Source organism: Trematomus bernacchii, unplaced genomic scaffold (assembly GCF_902827165.1).
Source record: "Trematomus bernacchii unplaced genomic scaffold, fTreBer1.1, whole genome shotgun sequence".
NCBI lineage: Eukaryota > Metazoa > Chordata > Actinopteri > Perciformes > Nototheniidae > Trematomus > Trematomus bernacchii.
The window spans coordinates 5,603,480-5,624,403 of NW_022987656.1; positions in this window are offsets into that span (position 1 = coordinate 5,603,480).

Genomic DNA, 20,924 nt, shown 5'->3' on the forward strand with positions numbered 1-20,924 from the left:
GACTTACACAGAAGTAACATGGAAGGTTTGAATAGTACTGATAACACAGTTAGAAACACAACAAAGGCTCTATTCATATTTTATGACCAATAGGCTGATAAAGAATGTATATCAGTTGATGATATTAATATTACTGCTATCAATATTAAATGTAGGTGGACAGTCAGTTCCGAGGAAAGCTGAGTAGGCATTATCTAATATTGAGTTTTGTTTTAATCTACATATAAAATTAATAAAATAAACAGCTAACATTGGTATTTTGGATATTTTCTTTCCATTAGCTCCCGCTGCAATGCAATCCCTCCCCGTCGAGGCAAGCACTGTAATTCTCTCCTGTTAGTCCACCAGCAGATGACAAACACCCACCTCTCCGCCTCTTCCAAGGAACGAGGGGACCGTGCGGCAGAGTTTCAGTTTCAGTTTGTTTCGCCGGTCAAGATGTCCGTTAAAGTTTAAATCTTCCGGACAAAATTAGAAAAGTGCCGGTCAAAGGTCTTCTTTGTTATTTATTGAGCTTTAAAACAAATGAATAACGACTCTATATAATAAAACACGGAGGACGGAGATCTCTTTTTCTCCCCCTCTTCTGACAGCCCAGCAGCTGATCAGAGCACGTCTCTCCTCTCCTGCAGGGGGGCGTGGTCTCACAGAATCAGCCCCGTAGACAGCAAACAGCACATAGAGCGAAATGAGGCATGGCTAAAATGCATGATCTGTTTGGTATTTTGAAAACAGAAACGTATAAATATACCTTATATAGGTATGGCCCTACAATATATCATTTAAATATAGCATGATAGGTCCACTTTAATGTAAAAATGCTCAGGTAAAGTACAAGTACCTCACTTTTTTTACTTGAGTAAAGTACTTGATGTACCATTCTTGATCCCTCAAATCTCTACATTTTCAAATTGGCTCAATCTATTCACCATATTCTGCTATTGAGGAGACAGTTCTGCATTAAACCAGAAATCCTGGAGGTACCTATATTATTAACGCATCCTCCAGCAGTTATTTCTGCAACCCATCGTGTAACATCCTGTCATGTCTGCTAATGCAGTGGTTCTCAACCTTTTTACACCAAGTACCACCTGAGAAAATAGTTGGCTCTCCAAGTACCACCATATGACCAATGTTAAAATACAGTCTATGCACAGTTCATGCAGGACTCGGAGGCAAATGTATTAATAATAACATTATTTGTTGTCAGCCACAGCTACATGTACAAAGGGCAGTCTCTCTCTCTCAGGGCCGGCTCTAGACAATTTGCAGCCCTAGGCGAGATTTTAGCTGGCGCCCCCGCCCCCAGCCAGAGAATCGTACAGTAGAAAAGATAAAGATCAATAGAGTATCCAAGGAATACACAATAAAGTAAAATGCTTCAATCTGGTGCACTTTGAGCATAATTACTACTAGATCTATGGGGGTACAACTCTAAAACACCCACATGAAAAAGATCGGTTTACATTTTAATAACCAAATAAGTATGTGAACATAACCAATCACCTACCATAGCCAATAACAAATGAATGTAACTTATTTTATTTTTGTTGTTCATCATCTTATTTTACCTAGTTAAAATTTATTTATTTATGCATATTTTTTTATCTCTCCAGTTTTAAACGATATTTTTGGTTACTGTCCTATAGTATACATTGAAATGATTTCAAACCTGTTCATCCCAATAATTATAAAGGAGTGCCTTGGAAATATGTGTTTACATCAATTGTGATCAAACCGTTTGAGACCCACTGAGATAACTTAGACTAAAGTGAACTATCTAAACACTCTAGCCTCATCCCAATACCCCTCCTCGACTCCTCTCTTCCCCTCCTCCTCGACTTGACCCGGAAATCGATCAAGACACGCCATTTTGAAGGACGTCCCAATAGCTGAAATGCACACGGAGGAGTCGAGGAGGGGTGAGGGAGGAGGGGTGCGGGAGGAGACGAAAGGGAGGATACACGAGAGCAGACTACGCGGAAGTGTTTTCACTACTCGCGTATATAAGCCCCGCCCCCACCTTCACAGCTGGTCGATTTCAACACAGGAAAACGGAGAACTGGAAGAATGAGTGGAAAAGCGTCACATAAATGTATAAGTGCTCACAGCTCCGTGGGAATTATTATGTGCAATTCATTTCTTAAGGTTATACTAACAATTTAAGTCATGTTTAATGATCTTGAACGTCACTAAAACATAGCTATTAAGAAAGCTATTTCATAAATGGCTAGATCTTGATAAATAAAAATGATTTGTATTGTTTTTGTGTTAAGATATTCAGGAGTTAAATTATTTAAAATGCACAGTCCTGAATGTGGGTTTGTGGTGAATGTGGGGATCTACAGGACACACATGTTCAGAGTAAAGGCTTTCACATTACTATAATTATATTTGTATTTAAATGTAGGCTACATTTTACACCAAAACGGAACACAAAAGCAGGACCAACCATCATACATTGAATTCCTTGAATCTTTCTCTTGTTAGTCAAGGACCTTGACTAACAAGAGAAAGATTCATAATTTAAATAAATATTTAACAACAAATGGGCCGGTTCTAAAGGGTTTTTCAGTTAAACCCAATGAGAGGGGATACAGCTGTGCACATGTCATCATTAACAGACGTCGTTTAAAAGTGACGTTTGAGGGAACGAGGACATCCCAATTAATACCTGAGGACTCCTCTGTCCTCGCGTCACCTCCTCGTGTCTCTCGCTCGCATCTTACGGAGGCGGAGCTAAGACGCAAGGAAGGGACGCGAGTGAGGGAAAGGAGGAGTCGAGGAGGGGTATTGAGATGAGGCTTCAGAGTCCTTTACCTGTTGTGCACCGACAGAAATGTTAAGGGAGTTTCATTTTCATGTTGTTTTATGTTTGTTTTGTCACTCACCATTTACCTGTCATTCCAGGCTTCCTGATTATCTACCTCTTGTGTGTCTCCCGTGCTCATCAGCACCAGCCCCGCCCCTGATTGTTTCCACCTGTGTCTTGTTGTCGTGTGTTTTAAATTCCCCAGTCTCGCATGTGTTTTTCGTCAGTTCGTCTTGTCTCATGCCTAGGTCAGATCTATGCTCTCCTTGATACCAAGATGTTTTTGTTCCTCACTACGTGAGCGTTTTTCTTTTGTTCACTTTTTGTCATCTCATACAGAGATTAGAAAGTGTTTATTTCTGTTCTTCTTTTCAAAATAAAGTATCTTACAAATACTTTACCTCTGTCTCCTGGGTCGTGCAATTGGGTCCTATACCTTGAGTTTCTGAGTTCGTAACATTACCTCACTGAGCGGTAGTTATCAGCCTCTCAGTCTGACAGGAGAGGACTCTCCCTCCACATTATTGTAGAAACATCTTCTTCTTATATCCGTTAGAGCAGCTAGCACCAGATTCTAATAACAACAGCGCCGGTACCGGTGCGCTCTTCGCTCGCTCCCACGCTCACTCGCCCTTTGGCTGTGAGCTGCGGGCGCCTGATAAGCCAACATCCCCCATCTTCATCACTTACAGCGCCCATCGTACAGGGCAAATGAAAAGTGTAACCGGGGGGAAAAGGGTGTTACATTTTCTTAATTATGAATATTGTTACATCAAGGCCGAAAATTAGGATGAGCACCAACGCTAAAAAAAATGTGTTTCCCTCCCAGAGCTACCAGCGCAGCGCCCCCCAGATCTGGCGCCCTAGGCGAACATCTATAACGCCAGTGCTATGGGCCGGCCCTGCTCTCTCTATCTCACTCATCACTCCCTCACTCACTCACACACTCACTCACACACACACCACAAGTGAGAATATAAAGAACAAAATAACTTGTTCTCACACAACAAATGACAACTGTCCATGTCATTTCCTATACCAAAGTTTGAATGTAGGCCTCCTGCAACAACCTACATTGTAACAGAAAATGTCCTCTTGGGAATTCAGTTCCACAATAATAATGAAAGCCTCCAGGAGCAGATGAGCCTAAAGGCCCAGACACACCAAACTGACACCAAAGAACACGTCCCGACGGACCCGATTGTTGTGTCGCCTCACGTCTCCTGTGTCTTGGTCAACAGTCGCACTGGAACACACCGCAAAGACTTCAGCCGACGGCCAAGTAGCACGTACGCACTGCGCATGCGTGAGTGGTAATAACTCTCCTTACCAGCAGGCGGCGGTAGTGTGTATTCATCATTCAAAAGAGGCAACAACCGGAAGACAGACTGCGTGACACACCGAGAGAAGAAGAACAGACTGCGTGATGTAAACAAACAACAAATAGCGTGTGAGTTCCATTTTCACTCTACAGCGAAAAGCTCATGGGGCTTTCCCGAACCTGTGTCGAGGGCAGAGGCTGGTTCACTTCTTAGCGGGCTAGATCTCCATGGTAACTTATGCTGAACGGCTAGCCTGGAGCCTATACTACGAAGCAGGATTTTCGCTTAGCAAGCTAACTTCCTGGATTTCCGGTCCTACGACGCTGGTTCACTTCTTAGCGGGCCAGATAACTTATTCTGAACGGCTAGCCTCCGGAGCAGGATAGGTTCCAGGATAAAAGCACTGCCTGCTGACCAATCAGAGCTCAGTGTGCGGAGTTTAAAGCGATCAATTCATATGACAGGAGAAAGGAAATACAGTTTAAACTGCCGTTGCAGGAAAGACGGCCGGCCAAAGTCACCGCTTGTGTGAACGTGAAAATTAATAGAATATCACCTCCCATCTTCAGAGCAATCTGACTATTATAACATTAGCGTTAAGAAAGCTTACTTAAATATCTGCCACAACTTAAGTAACCGGATCAAAGTAACATTACGTAGCCTACAGTCCGCGGCACTGTGAGTGCAGACGTCGATGTGAGTGCAGACGTCGATGTGTCCCATTATCATTCATATCACATCATAATGTATCATATATTTCCTTATCTGAGTCAGCTTCTTGAGCCGTATCTGGCGTGCAACACTCACAGTGTCACATACTGTATGCAGAAGTATTATTTTAAGCAACACATTAAGTTGACGAAACACTCGAGTCAAATGTAATTAAAGTCAGATCCACTCGTGTCTTAGACGGGGCAGCAGTGATATCATAAAACTGTTAATGAACGTATTCAAACACTTTTTCTTTGACCAGCTGTATGCACCTTGCAGGTGCAACTATGTGGCTTTTATCCTGGATAAAGTGTTTAAGTCATGGATGTTTAAAGTTTAACGTCTTCATATTTGTCTAATATTAGTTGACTTTTCATTCAGGAAATATATGACGCGCTGCGCTGTCAGTACACGGCTTGTCCATGTTTGTGATTGGTCGATCACTCCAAATACCACCCCTTTTATGTGAACGTGCACCTAACTAGATAGGACACGGCTGGCTTGAGCGATCGAGTTGATAGCCAGCGTCGTAGGACAGTTTAGCGAGAGCGGGTTTTTTTTTTTATTAAGTCAAACGGATAACTCAAAACATATCCAGGATATGTTGAACTAGATTCGTAGTATAGGCCACTGGCTAGCCGTTCAGCACAAGTTACCATGGAGATCTAGCCCGCTAAGAAGTGAACCAGCCTCTGCCCTCGACACAGGTTCGGGAAAGCCTCATGAGCTTTTCGCTGTAGAGTGAAAATGGAACTCACACGCTATTTGTTGTTTGTTTACATCACGCAGTCTGTTCTTCTTCTCTCAGTGTGTCACGCAGTCTGTTTTCCGGTTGTTGCCTCTTTTGAATGACGAATACACACTACCGCCGCCTGCTGGTAAGGAGAGTTATTACCACTCACGCATGCGCAGTGCGTACGTGCTACTTGGCCGTCGGCTGAAGTCTTTGCGGTGTGTTCCAGTGTGACCATAGACTGTATATATAAATGGACGTAGGGTCCGTGACGTCACCCTTAGGATTCTGCAGAGTTGCCGAGAAGCCCTTAGTAGGCGGAGTCGGCCACTAACGGCTCGACAGTGACGTCTGAGTCTAACTCCCGCCTGCTCCAAATAAGGGCAAAGAGGCGGAGCCGAGGCGGGACCTGCTGCCTCCAGCTGGGAAGTAACAGAGCTAGCTCAAGCTAAGAAGCTAAGCTAACATGCTCCCCATCTCCACACTGCCGTCACATTTTACGTTTCTAAGGTAAGCGGACATGAAACTATTCAGCAAAACTATAAATAATAATCTAAGTTATTGAGTTTTTAGCATAATACTTCAGAATCTTAAAATCCCTTAACGTTTGTATGCAATGTGCTAAATGCAACACTGGAATCAAGCAAATTAATATGTTTGCATGACATTAGTTATTTATACTAACAGCTAGTTAGTGCTCTTACCTGTGAGGCCTCCTCCAAACAGCATTATAACCAGACTGTATCATTAAAACTATAAGTACCAGTTCTAGATCCTTGACTTTAGACAAACAATTCAAAAGACAAAATGTATTTAAAGACCAATCTTTATTTGAAGGTGCCTCTTAACCTGAGATATTAGTTATACAGTAATAGTATTCACAATCTAAAAAAACTGAGCAACTCAACAGTCAACTTTATATTTCTTATTGTCTAAAGCATTTATTATTTTCATTTTCCCCCACTCGTATTCAGTGTGGATGGATTGAGACAGCGTGGTGTCCAGAGAGCTGCAGAGACTTCAGAGAGAAACCTCCGTGTGATGGACGTCCAGTCTGTTGGTTTGGAGAGGACTGAGGGTCTTTCCTCTGCGAGGAGGACCAGGCCTGATGGAGGAGCCCATGCATAGCTGATACCAACTGCACAGGCCTTGTCTGTCACTTTATTTGACTAAATGTGTTTACTTATACATTTAATAGGTTTACACCTTCTGTCCATATGTGCTTTTTTATTTAAAACATGTTTGATTAACTTTTGGTTCAGATTTCAATAAATTGAATTTGTATTTGCACTCCTTTTGTCCATTATTCTTACTGAAAATGTTAGATTACACATTCACATCTGACTGAAGATTGGCCCCATTTATTTGTGACGTTGCAAACTCTGCGGTACAAGGTACATGTTGTGAAGCTCATAAAGTGAGGCAAATAGAATTAATCAGCTGATGGAGTGTAGATGTGGAAATAGGTGCATTCGATCAGCTGACTTCACAATAAAAGTAGTTTCTTAGTGAATGTCCTGTACTGGTCTTAAAATCTCATAACATCAGCTTTTAATTTTCCTCTTGGATGTTCTTCTTGACCCTCAGAGAAAGAGGAGATGCTGAATCGTGTCTTTCAGGCATGTCCTTTCCTAACAAAAATTACAGGAAACATAAAACATATTATTGCAGAACAAGTGTGTTATTTATGAAAGAGGTGTGCTTGTGTTTAGGGGCTGAAGATATAATTATTTTGTAATTGTAATGTTTTATTTTATTTCAACAGTGAGCTACAAAGACAATCAGATTATGAATGAACAGTATGACATTCATCAACATTGAAATATATTTTATTATCAAAATAATATTTAACTGTTATCAAAACTTAGTGCAACTGTAGAAGCTTGCTCTGTTCTCTCACTGAAATCATAACTTTTACCACGTTTTTTACAGAGAATATTGAGAGATAAATAGTAGCAGTTCTCACTAATAGCTTTGCCTTCAATACCTTTAAATTAGAAAGCTGACAAAGTAATATTGCTTGTTAACATGTAACCCTTTGCATGGAAAAAAACCTCAACTTCACTGATGTGTAGGTGATCTAGTATTTAGTATTGTTTAATGGAATGTATATCAGTGTATTAAAGTCAATACTTCATTTATTTAAACCAATATCTTTCTTGATTCTTTGTACAGTATGAAAAAAGAGTATTTGTACCTGTGCTGAAGTTCACTGCTGTGAGGAGTCCAGTTCTGTCTCTCACTCTCTGGTCCAGCCTGTCTGCATCACCTGGAAACTTTAAACAAACAGATATATATGTAAAGAACCATGTGTACAAACAATATAACTTATTATCTTCTGTTGAACATGTTGGATTGTGTATTGGCCGAGTCAGGGTCCTTTTTATTTTACTGTAACTTTGGAAGTTGTGTTACCAATGCTTACTGTTTATTTGATACCAATTTGGTAATGCAATTAATAAAAACAACAAGGTTTGGGTTCGTTCTTCAGATGACTGTGACGTTAACGTGTAAGCTCAATAATGAACTCCAGCTCAACCAACCATATTGTAATATCTAAGTAATCATCTTGAAATATGACATTAATAATTGTAATATACACACATCTTATTGTGAGGTTGATTTCACATACACTACTTCGACGTTAGCTTGTCTACATACTTGAGCATAGCCAATTTAAATTAACCTTAGCAATGCATACAGTTCCTACCTACATAATAACATATCTCTCTAAGTTACAAGGATGACCTTATTTTACCAACCTCAAACAGAAGCCTTTTGTTCTACAGTACTATCTCACTTAACGCTTAACACTTGTCTATTTCATTTTAACCTTTATATATACAGTCTATGGTTTTAAGTTAACTTGGAGGATACGATTAGCATCGTTAGCACCGATGTAGCTACCACTCGCTTACACGCTAACCCAAGCCTTAACATTCATTACGTAGCTGATTAAAATCATAAACACATAAATAAAGTACTCGAATTTCACTTACCGCAAAACGGCATTCATGCACCGTCTGTTTTAACCGCAGAGCGAGTCACAATAGTCCGATATATAAGCATGAAGAACAAACAAACACGGCCGGGGTCAAGTTGTGTTCCCTGGATGAACTGGGCAGGCAGAGTCCCTGTAGCTTCACGGACGGAGCAGCTAGCAGAGAGACAAGAAGCTAACAGCAGCAGTCACTTGACAGAGCTGTCACTCAATGTGACCACGCCCTAATTTATGCAAAAACTTTAAGACCTAATATAAATAAAAGGGTCATGTTAGAAAACAATTCACTCACAGATCCATAATCATGAAGGTGGAATCTAACTATATCTATAATAATATTTATTGGATCCATGGGTAGAAACATGTTTTTTTAGGCTGTAAAATTGGACATTTTAACATGGGGGTCTATGGAAATTGCTCCTTTCTGCAGTCAGCGCCTATCGGCCAATATATGAACTGCAGTTTGTGGCACTTCCGTATTGGCGTCCCGGCTCTTCCCCAGAGTTTGCCGCTTGAGTGCGACACATGGCCAAGACGCAGGAGACGTGAGGCGACACAACAATCGGGTCCGTCTTGACGTGTTCTTTGGTGTCAGTTTGGTGTGTCTGGGCCTTTAGGCTCATCTGCTCCTGGAGGCTTTCATTATTATTGTGGAACTGAATTCCCAAGAGGACATTTTCTGTTACAATGTAGGTTGTTGCAGGAGGCCTACATTCAAACTTTGGTATAGGAAATGACATGTACAGTTGTCATTTGTTGTGTGAGAACAAGTTATTATTTTGTTCTTTATATTCTCACTTGTGGTGTGTGTGTGAGTGAGTGATGAGTGAGAGAGAGAGAGAGACTGCCCTTTGTACATGTAGCTGTGGCTGACAATAAATAATGTTATTATGAATACATTTGCCTCCGAGTCCTGCATGAACTGTGCATAGACTGTATTTTAACATTGGTCATATGGTGGTACTTGGAGAGCCAACTATTTTCTCAGGTTGTACTTGGTGTAAAAAGGTTGAGAACCACTGCATTAGCAGACATGACAGGATGTTACACGATGGGTTGCAGGAATAACTGCTGGAGGATGCGTTAATAATATAGGTACCTCCAGGATTTCTGGTTTAATGCAGAACTGTCTCCTCAATAGCAGAATATGTTGAATAGATTGAGCCAATTTGAAAATGTAGAGATTTGAGGGATCAAGAATGGTACATCAAGTACTTTACTTAAGTAAAAAAAGTGAGGGACTTGTACTTGAGCATTTTTACATTAAGCTAATTTATACTTTTACTGATGATGCAAATGTACTTTTTACTCCTCTACATTTATTTAACATATTTAGTTGTATAAAGTAATCAAATAAAACCCAACCAAGTGCAGCATTGAAGTAATGAACACATAAATGCAAAAATAATGTTTTTAAAATAATCAAAAAAGATCTGATTCTTTAAATAGCCATTTTGCGTAACAACTTAATTTACTTTAAAGTATTTTTTAATGCTAATACTTTTTTGCTTTACTAAATTACGAATGTAGGAATTTTACTTGTAATTGAGGAATTGTACACTGTATTATTGCTTAAAGTGAATATTTTTGAGTCTTTCTTCCACCTCTGTGTACAGCACAGTCTTTGCCGCAACACTATCAGAAATAGTATCATCATAAAGTGCTCTTATGTTCACGCCTTGTGTTGAATATACTACTAAACATACTTTATGTTTTTTCTATTTAACTATTATTTGCACAATGAGCGTTCAGCTGAGTCACCCAAAAACATTTCATACAGTATTTTGCTTCCATAACAAGTGTTCTTTTCGACTAATGGAAAGAAAATATCCAAAATACCAATGTTAGCTGTTTATTTTATTAATTTTATATGTAGATTAAAACAAAACTCAATATTAGATAATGCCTACTCAGCTTTCCTTGGAACTGACTGTCCACCTACATTTAATATTGATAGCAGTAATATTAATATCATCAACTGATATACATTCTTTATCAGCCTATTGGTCATAAAATATGAATAGAGCCTTTGTTGTGTTTCTAATTGTGTTATCAGTACTAATCAAACCTTCCATGTTACTTCTGTGTAAGTCTATCGACTTTAGAGGGAGATAAGATTTGCATTGATGTGATTAACAGGGAAAGATTTACCAAAAGGAAATTAACAATGCTATTTTTTAAGTTAAACTAATTCCCAGAGGTGGGAGAAGTACTCAGATCTTGTACTTGAGTTGAAGTAGAAATACAAGAGTACTCTGTTACAAGTAAAACTCCTGCATTCAAAAGGTTACTCAAGTAAAACTCCTCTACATTTTCTGACAGCTTTTGTAAGTAGTACTTTACAGACTGAAATTAATAACAAATCCAAAATATAAATCAACTTATAACCACACATTGACATATAAGTGTCTCTCTGGCTCCATTTACATTTAAACTTCCCACTCTAAAAGTGTCCATTGCGAGTGAGATATTAAAAGCAAAAATAAAAACAAATAAATTAAACACACACATTGAGGCTTTTGAAATCACCGCTGCCCATTTGCTTCCTTACTTTCATCACAAGTTTTTTTAGTCTAAAAATGTCCTGTTCAGTCAAGCCAGACTCCTCTTTTTGGCTCATGTGTAGTCTTGCTGAGGCACAAAAAACAGCCAAATCTGGGAAGTAGTCTTCTACTATGACCCCATGTTGGTTTTTTGTCTGCACCAGGTAATTTCTTATCATTTCAGTCGTGTATAAAAAAACCTGGCACATCGCTGCTGTCAGACACACATTCATCCCAACAAGTCCTCCAACTCATACGACCAAATGGGCCGATTGTTCAAGCCCTCATTACGACCAAATGTGTCGTTTGTTCAAGCGCTTAATACGACCTATAATTACGTTTGAACGTTTTCGCCCTCTAGTGCTCCCGTTGAATGCAAACGTTACAGATGGTCGTTTATTCACAAATAACCCTCTCTGTAAAATCCTAAATTGTAGGATAGTTTGGCCATTAAAACGCTTTTTGATTAGATTTCTAGCGAGAAGTGTATATTGTACTTTTAGAATCCACGTCCAGTCGATATGTAGGATCTATAGTTTGATAGATATTACGAAGATGATTTGAGGTATGCGGTAGCTTCCATGTAAAGTTACGGGTTGAAAACAGTATTTCCGGTCTCGACGTTTTCATAATAAAACCAATGATCAAATGATTTAACAGTGATATCTGCAGTACTCATCCACTAAAAAACATCAGTTTATCCTTGTTAATTATACAACATTAATTGGTTTAAATTGTGTGCAATGCTTTTGTGTTTTTCCCATAGGTTTTTCTCTTTCGATTCTGAGAGACACATTTCTTTTTTCAGAGGTTTTGATAGGCTAAAATCACGCCGCAATGCATGGTGTTTATGCGATATGAAATCGGAAAACATTTAAAAAAAATAATACTTTATTCCGAGTGTACTTGCTTTTCTCTTTGGAAGTCATCACATAACGGCCTTGTAATACACGGTTCGGCTGCATTAAATATTACACATCTGCCGTAGTTCTTTATTTATAGAGCCCTGATGAGAAGACTTCTGGACAAACAGGAAGAAGTGCAGCCGAAACTGAATATGTGACGTGAATCATAAATATATCAGCAATTACACAACATCTTACATTTATTTTCACAAAATACGTCTCCTTGCAGTATCAACATTAATTCGGCTGACTTTTATATTTGATCCAATTGGTAGATAGGTCATATTTACACCATAACGGTGTACAGCTGATAGAAAGGGACACCTAGTGGTTAAAAAACGTTACTGAATTCTTTTGTTGAAATTATGTTATATTTTGTTGAAATTATGTTATATTTGATGAAAACAATATTAAGAGTACATACTTTCATCGGGGGAAATTAGAAGGTCAATGATAGAAATATATAGAATAGATAATATCAAGAAGATACTGTAGTGATCTCTACAATAAAACAGTTTAGTGCAGGACGTCCAAAGATATTAATAGGAGGATGTGCAAAACAGACAAACTAATAAGGCTTTATTTAAACATGAAAGAATACTTTAAGTGAAGGTCTTCTTTTGAATAAGAAAAAAAACGTTAGGGGTATCCACAGATAAATATTAAGTCTGACAAAGGACAATCACCTTCCCTGAATTTGACTCAGGTGTAACTAAAGTCTGATTTAAGGGTTGTTTATATTTCACATCATTAATCAGAATCTGCAAAGTAACTCAAATAAATGTAGTGGAGTAAAAATACCAGGTTAACCTCTGAATTGTAGTGGAGTAGAACAAAGTAGTACATGCTGCTGTAACAAAAACATTTCCCAACTTGGGATCAATAAAGTATATCTTATCTTATCTTAAGATGATCGATGGCTACTGCCATATTTGCAAAATCTGCCTCTGAACCTTGACAAGTGCATGTTTCAGGCTTATCAATGAACAACAGGAGGGGTCACAGACACAAGCAATTTTCACCCATTTATTAATTATATGTTTTAAATTTGATAACACCACTGTGTTTCGTATCGTAAAGCTTTTGATTAAACTTTTGTTTATTTTTGTTTGTTTTTATTATGCCTCCTGTAGCACCTTGGGATTGCTAACAGCAATGAAAGGTGCTTTATAAATCGAATTTATTATTATTATTATTATGTGTTTCGTATCCCCTAAACCTCCAGGGTGTACACAGTTTAATACTGGCAACTTCTAATTGTGGGAAATACGAAAACGTCTTATGAAACTACAATTCCCAGTAGAGACTTGCCATAGAACATGTTGCAAAACACACAATAGAGTGGCGAAGTCACGCCCATCTACTTCCGGTCCATGGGACCTTATTTCGGAAAAATAATGTATTGAAGTCAATGGAGAGAGAAAACGTATCTTTCGATCCCGTTTGAATTGTGCCATGAATTACACGTTTGTCAATCTTAAAAAATCATTTCCATGTCAAAAAAGTCACAGTTTGTCGTAAAACTGTTGAAATATAAGACTATGAAAAATACGCAACTAGAAAGACTACAAATCCCAGAGTCGCGTAAGTGATGTCACAATTGTTTTCCTCCACTAAGAGATAGCTAAGATCAGCGCCATATAGATAGAATCTATCTATATGGCGCTGGCTAAGATAAGATAACTTTAACAAGATGCCTGTGTGCTTAGTACCAGGTTGTTATCATACCAGCAATGGGTCTTGCTCGTTCTTTCGCTTCCCGTCTGATGAAAGGACCAGGAGTGTCTGGATCAAGCTAGCTAGTAGCTAGCACGTTAGTTAGCATTACAGCCTTGTCATTTTTATTAGCCTTAACATGAAGTAACATTAAGTAACCCAAAATGTTAAACAGTAAGAGTAGTAGTCATATTTCGTGAACCCTTTGAATAGTACTGTCACCGGTGTGATCATTCTATAATACACAATTTAAGCCCGGGGGAGAAATGCTAACGCTAACGCTAGCATCGGCGATCTTCTCTACTTCATGCTATCTGCACAAATGGTTGACATTAAACATTAAAAAGACCAGGCAGTTCAGAGAGAATCAAAGGAAGGCAGGCAGGCAGCTTTGCATGACATTCTTCAGGACGTGTTTCATTGTGGTGATAGTGAGGGTAGCAGAGGTGGGACCAAGTCATTGTTTTGCAAGTCCGAGTCAAGTCTCAAGTCTTTGCGCTCAAGTCCGAGTCAAGTCTCAAGTCTTTGCGCTCAAGTCCAAGTCAAGTCTCAAGTCAGGATGGGCAAGTTCAAGTCAAGTCCAAGTCCTAAACTTTGACAAAACGAGTCTTAAACAAGTCCTTATGTGCTTTTCAACAAATGTAATGACATCGATCAACAGAATCATACTTAATAATCAAACTGCTCTTTATTAGTCCCATTAATCATTTAATAATCAATTTTCTCTCTGCTGGTAAAGTAACCTGTTTTTTTCTATTTTGAGAGGGATCAGTAAGGTAAGGCTACCGTGACCGTTTGATTCAGAAGGAGTTTAATGTATAAGATCCCTGATGTTTATTTCCACTGTGTACAACATGTTATAAGGGACCCACAATCTATCTTTATGCAAGGGATAATGTGCAGCGAGGCGTTCTCTATGGGGAAAAGAACACCTGAATCTAGATCCCTCTGCAGGTGGTACTTTAACTATATTTTGATGCTAATACTTTTGTACTTTTACTTTGATTAACATTTTGAATGCAGGACTTTTTATTGTAACCGAGTATTCCTACACTCTACAGTGCCAGGGGTGGGCATTTTACGGCCCGCGGGCCACATCCGGCCCGTTGGCCGGCCTTGGCCGGCCCGTGTGAGGTTGATCATAAATTATAACATAATGAAAAAAAACAGCAACCTTTTCAAAATAAAAGCAACACAGCTGTATTGCTTGCATGGCGTAAATACTTTTCTAACTGTGTTGCTTTTATTTTGAAAAGGGAGCTGCTGTTTTTTTAATTTATTTACGTAAACGCGCATGCCGTAACAGCTACGAGTGATGCTGGCCGGCTAGTCCTCGAAATGTCCGCTAAGGGCAAAAAAAGAAAGATCGATACTGAATGCCGCATTTTCAACAAGACATGGACCGCTAAGTATTTATTTACAGAAGTGAAAGGTAAAGCTGTGTGTTTAGTTTGTGGTGCGCAGGTCGCTGTGTTCAAGGAGTACAATTTGAGTCGCCACTATGCTACCAAACACGCAGATAAATACAAGAACCTGTCTGAGGAAGAGCGGGCAAAGGGGTCGGATGCTTTGCTAGCTAAGCTGCAAAGCCAACAACACATTTCCACAAAACATTCCACATCCAGAGATGCAGCTGTCAAGACGAGTTATGTCTTAAAAGTTAACCGTTTTCGGACGAAGAGTTCATTAAGGAGTGTTTGTCACTAATATGCCCGGAGAAAAAGGAGGCATTTGAGAAAGTGCCGCTCTCCCGACGCACTGTTACGAGGAGAATTGAGGACATCGCGGGAAATCTGGAGCTTCAGCTGCAGAACAGAGCGGTCAACTTTGACTTTTTTTCCTTGGCTTTGGATGAGAGCTGCGATGTACGTGACACTGCCCAGCTACTCATCTTCCTACGTGGGGTAACTACAGACTTCAAAATCACGGAGGAGCTGGCAGCCATGCAGTCAATGAAAGGTACAACAACAGGGAGTGATTTGTTCACGGAGGTAAATGCATGTGTGTAAAAAAGTTGGGACTGAAATGGGACAAGCTGGCAGGCGTGACAACGGATGGTTGTCCAAATCTGACAGGGAAAAATGTTGGACTATTGAAGAGAATGCAGGATAAAGTGACAGAAATTAACCCTGAGCAGAAATAGGTATGTTTGCATTGTATTATACATCAGGAAGTGTTGTGTAAGTCAGTGTTAAAAATTAACCATGTTGTTGATGTTGTAACTAAAATAGTTAACTTCATCAGGGCAAGAGCATTGAATCACAGACAGTTTGTTGCACTTTTGGAGGAAAGTGAGACTGAACATCGTGACATACCCTACCATGCAGCTGTCAGGTGGCTCAGCCTGGGCAAAGTGCTGAAAAGAGTATGGGACCTGAGAGAAGAGATTCAAGACTTCTGTGTGAAGAAAGGAAACGACATCCCACAGCTTTCAGATGCAGACTGGATGGCAGACCTTGGTTTTGCTGTAGATGTGACTGCACTAATGAGTGAACTAAATGTCAAACTGCAAGGCAAGGGCCTTTTTGTGCATGACATGTACAGTGCAGTGAAGGCTTTCATGAGAAAGCTGCAGCTTCTCTCAAGCCAAATGGAGGACAACATTCTCACGCACTTTCCAACACTGAAGGAAGCCACACCATCAGCTGATCACCTCCAGAGGTACTCATCCATGTTAGAAGCACTGCATGGTGAGTTTTCAAGGCGATTTAAAGACTTCAAAACAGTTGAGAATGAAATGAACATGATCTTTTCCCCATTTACATGCCATGTGGATGATGCACCCAGTGATGTTCAGCTTGAACTCATTGACCTGCAGTCTGACACACTTCTGTCAGAGCACTTTAGGTCAGTCTCACTGCCTGAGTTTTACTCTTCCCTGAAAGAGGAGAACTTTCCACACATCAGGAGACGTGCTCAGAAGATGATGGTCCTCTTTGGATCTACCTACATATGTGAACAGACATTCTCAGTGATGAAGTTCAACAAATCCAGATACAGATCCTCTATCACTGATGATCACCTCTCAGCTGTCCTTCGCATATCCACCTCAGACATTGAACCAGATTTCCGTGCACTTGTTCAAGCCCAAGACAGACTGGATTTTTCTCACTGAACAAGTCAAATTAACTGAAAAACAAAAATCAAAAGCACTCATTTCTTTTTGTATAAAGCTGATTCATTTCTTATCTTTAACATACTGTAAAACACCTTTTCAGTATTGGTATATTGAGCAGAATTAAGTTCAACTTATTTTTGATTCGGCCCCCCAACACAGCTCGAGTTTCTGAAGTGGCCCCTTGTAAAAAATAATTGCCCACCCCTGCTCTACACTGTACTTTTACTCAAGTACAAGATCTGAACTTCTCCCACCTCTGACAATAAATCCTGAGTGGTTACCAAAAAAAAAGGTTCTGAAGGTTATTTTCATTTTACAAATCCTGCACTCATCTTTGCTTTCTCCAATATCATTGAAATGCAGCCAGATGCTGCTTCTTTTTTCGGTTTTCGTAAATTTCTTGACTTTTTCCGACGCGCTTGCATTTAAATCCGGCTCCCCGTCGCTCTGTGTAGCTGGCCTGTACCACTACACCTGCTGTCTTTGGAGCGTCTGCCCCCCACCCTTCTTTCACATAATGGTATGATCCTAGTGTGTCCTCGCATATGATTGGCCGCATGGTGGCTCAGCAAAATAAAGTCCCGCCCCTGCCTGCATGGATTCACAGCAAGAGTAGGTGCGGCTGGAGATTCTGCTCTCCCCGACGGGAGTCTGCTCTTCTAGCGGCATCTCGCGATCGGCGTATTGGAGACCCCTGAATTAAATTATCAAGTCACCTCAAGTCAGAAGGCTCAAGTCCAAGTCAAGTCCCGAGTCATTGGTGTTCAAGTCCAAGTCGAGTCGCAAGTGTTTTATGATTTTGTCAAGTCGAGTCCAAAGTCATCAAATTGGTGACTCGAGTCTGACTCGAGTCCAAGTCATGTGACTCGAGTCCACACCTCTGGAGGGTAGTCAATCGTTTTGTTGACAAGACAGTAGTGACGGCCATCTTGGTGACGTGTGTTGTTCTGTGAGACCAGAGATGTAGTTCATTGAGCGTTTCACACAAACAAATGTGTTACTTCACAGTTTTACGACACATTTTTTTTTTTTACTTGCAAAATTATCTTTTAAATTGACAAACATCATATGTGTAATTCGTGGCACAATTCAAACGGGATCAAAAGATAATCTTTCTCTCTCCATTGACTTGACTTCCGAAATAAGGTCCCATGGAGGTCCACCGGAAGGGGAGGGACTTCGCCACTCTATAAACCCCACAGCGGGCGGAACTTGTCATAAAGTCCGCGAAAATAAAGCCCACCCATTTAGAGGGAAGATATGATTGGTCAATTGTACTGTCATTTGACATTACTCTCTCATTGAGTTACTATAGCTGGCCCTCTGTGAATGTACAGAGGGACCAACAAGCTCTCCCACCGCAGAGACGGCATTTAACCCTTCACATTCCAACAAAAACTGAACAGGCCGATTCAAAGGATTTATTTATTTGGAAATGTTATTTTAAATACAATTAAATCAAGTTATTTTTGGTAAAACTAATGAAAAATGTAACAAACATTTTTTTTTTTTCATTTTTTTTTTTTTTTAATGTTTTCAAATATTATTTTTTAGAATATCTTAGGCCCTCACAGAGGGCCTAGAGGGCCCTGACGGCTCGCCACTGCAGGAGAAAGGAAATACAGTTTAGACCGCCGTTGCAGGAAAGACGGCCGGCAAAAATCAACTGACTGTGTGAATGTGAAAATGAATAGAATATCCCCTCCCATCTTCAGAGCAATCTGACTAATATAACATTATACCGTTAAGAAAGCTTAATTAAATATCTGCCACAACATAAGTAACCGGATCAAAGTAACATTACGTAGCCTACAGTCCGCCGCACTGTGAGTGCAGACGTCGATGTGTCCTATTATCATTCATATCAAATCATATCACATCATAATGTATCATATATTTCCTTATTTGAGTCAGCTTCTTGACCCGTATCTGGCCGTGCAACACTTACAGTGTCACATACTGTATGCAGAAGTATTATTTTAAGCAACACATTAAGTTGACGAAACACTCGAGTCAAATGTAATTAAAGTCAGATCCACTCGTGTCTTAGACGGGGCAGTGATATCATAAACCTGTTAATGTACGCATTCAAACACTTTTTCTTTGACCAGCTGTATTCACCTTGCAGGTGCAGCTATGTGGCTTTTATCCTGGATAAAGTGTTTAAGTCATGGATGTTTAAAGTTTAACGTCTTCATATTTGTCTAATATTATAGTTGACTTTTCATTCAGGAAGTATGACGCGCTGCGCTGTCAGTACGCTTGTCCATGTGAACGTGCACCTAACTAGATAGGGCAAAGCTGGTTTACAGTTTTTCTCGATTGCTAACACACCTTTTTTTTTAATTGCTCAGTTTCTCAGTACACTAAACACAATTCACAAAACCACACACCCAAAGTGCAAAACACCTAATTTCTCCTGCTAAGTGAAGAACTGCACTCAAAACTACATAAACACTTACCAAATGCAAACCTTTGCACCAAATATAACACACTTAATTCATAATACTAGATTGTTTGACCACCCAACTACACACTGCTGAGCATAATCTAAAGCATTTTCATCTGTTATGGGCTATGCTCTGTACACAGAGGTTTCTGCAGAGAAAGATTGCTTGCTTATACAGAAATACAGTAAATGAAGAAATACAAATGAAAAATCACATTTTATTCAAAAATAACATTATGCAACATGCATCTCAGCACATGGTTACTATGCTTCGGATCTCTCGAAGTGTGATGCGTTGTTTGCTAAAACCCAGTTTGTAACTGCTGCTTCCTGTGCCTCATTGAAAATCCTTAACCTTCCACCTGCACCTCTTTGTTTCTCAGTCCTTCAGATAAACAACAAAGATATAGTGGTTGGTCAATGTCTGTGTTGCATACAAGTAAGTTTACCACAGTAAATTGTGCAGGATTTTTGTACAGTTATAGTATGCAACATGCCAACAATTCAATTACGGTAATGAAGTAAATACATTTCACACAACAGATATAAGCACCCACTGATATATCATGAATTATGCAGAGCTAAAAACAGGTAACTAACCTGTTTTCAAGTTTAAGTGTCCGGATTACAGAGGCAACAGTACATCGGCTTAGATTAGGCTGAACCCTCTGTCCAGCCTCTCTCATCCTCAAACCGTGGTTGATAACATTTCATTTCATTAGAGAGTATTCTTCTTTGTCCACGTCCTCTCCCTCCAGCTCTACCTCTACCTCTCATTCTTCGTCCTCTCACTCTCAGCCCAGCTCTTCCTCTTCCTCTTGCTCTTGCTTCCATGTTGGCTTCCATTGTTGCTGTAAGAAAGTACTCACCTGTGGTCTTTTTATAGTGCTAACATCCTGATTGATGAGCCAACAATTATGCTATCAGGTGTTTGGTCAGGTGGAACGTGTTTCTTGATCATTGGTCCATGTGTGAGGCATTTTGAATATCTGTGTTTTAAACCTGCTAACACGTGACTTTATGTCAGATTCCTGTGTTTTACGTGGAGAAACGTGTGCAGTGGTTTCCAAAAAGTGCCATGTTGATTTGCAAATTGTGTGAAAAGCTGAAAACGTGTTTAGAGTTTTAGAGATTTGAGCTGATGTTTTGCTCTTTGAGTGTCAGTTAAAATAATTGTGCTTTATGTATAATTTTAGTGTGTTAGCAATCGAGAAAAACTGTAAGTTAACGAGTTGATAACCGGCGTCGTAGGACAGTTTAGCGAGAGCGCGTTTGTTTTGGATTAGGTAAACCGGGTAACTCAAACATATCCAGGATATGTTGAACTGGATAGTACAGGCCTCTGGAGTTAAATGAAATCTCAGATTTGCCTTCTTAATCGTTTGTTTGGGTCCCTCACTTCCGTTTCGCTTCTCATGCACTGATTCGCTAAGCTGAACAGCCAATCAGAGTGATTTATTTTGCCCGGTGTGTCCGTGCAAATATATATATATAAATATATATATATAAATATTGTTGGAGTAGAATACCTCTGCTACGCGCCGTTCGTTGGATGAGGCTGGATCTCTATTAAATTAAGAAAGGAATTGAAAACACCGGAATCAAAGTTATAAC